We start from the raw sequence: 1,019 nt of genomic DNA, 5'->3' as shown, positions 1-1,019 counted from the left end.
TGATGATGATGATGATGATGATGATGATGATGATGATGATGATGATGATGATGTTGTTTTTCATATTGGTGTTGTTAAAACATATCACCTCGATCTTGCATCAGACAAGCAGGCTGAACGGAAATAGCAACAGAGGACCAAAAAGAAAACCAGACATCTTTCGTCAAATCCCGAATTCAAGATCGGCTTGGTAGCTCCGCTGTCTTTAGTTTGTAAGCTACCGCCTCCTAATACGGGGTGTCCACTACAGCTAGATCGGGCTGATCGCCCGACTCGATCGCCTGAAACTGAAAACAAACACGTTTGTTTTTGAGGCGATCGAGTCGGGCGACCGGCCCGATCGGCCGATCCCAGCCGTAGTGGGCACCCGTATAACGATACCAACGAACGTTTTTGCTTGAGTTCATTTGGTTAAACCAAGTGACGGGGGTTCTCGTGGACTAGAGGTTCAGGTGTTCCCCTCTCATTCAATATGTCGTTGGTTCGAATACGGATTACGATGGAAAATTTTCTTCTATAAAATTATCTCCTTTCACATTCTTTCCTACTCTCTAAAAATGTTCTGTCGTCTGCTTTCGTCTCTACTTTCTGCCCCCACCCCCAAACCTCCTTTGCCCCCTCCTCTGGGCGCCTGACTCTTTCTGCAGCCTTTCTTTTGATACTCCTTGGCTCCTTCTTACTGCTGTATTTCAGCCATATCCCTGATCTTATGGTAGGAAAGATCTACACCAAGCCTTATCGAGCAAGAGCGAAAAATCTCGGAGGTCCCATGTGCAAGTTGAGCACGTTTAAGGTAAGAGTAGGTTTCAGCCGCAACCCGGGCGAATTCAAAAGTTGAAATGTTTAATGTGTCCCGCGCCCTCATACGACCTTATGCAGTTGAGAGCGCAGTAAAACATTTATAAAAAAACACAAAAACAAACAAACAAACAAACCAAAAAAACCCCCAAAACAAACAAACTCAAACAAAAAAGACAACAACTACAGGTGACCTAGTTAACGGACGTAAAAAGCCCCCC

At 44.8% G+C, this 1,019-nt stretch overlaps 1 protein-coding gene across 1 annotated transcript in view; it reads right to left on the bottom strand.

The window, feature by feature from the left end:
- LOC101857370 (cyclic nucleotide-gated channel cone photoreceptor subunit alpha) overlaps positions 1–1,019 on the bottom strand; it is a gene marked incomplete at its 3' end in the record, with an annotated part of 47,260 nt that overhangs the window by 15,588 nt on the left and 30,653 nt on the right. The gene's annotated exons all lie outside the window — the stretch shown is intronic.

Source organism: Aplysia californica, unplaced genomic scaffold (genome assembly GCF_000002075.1).
Source record: "Aplysia californica isolate F4 #8 unplaced genomic scaffold, AplCal3.0 scaffold00896, whole genome shotgun sequence".
NCBI lineage: Eukaryota > Metazoa > Mollusca > Gastropoda > Aplysiida > Aplysiidae > Aplysia > Aplysia californica.
The sequence above is the reverse complement of the archived record's forward strand: the minus strand, read 5'-3'. Positions and strand labels throughout refer to the sequence as shown.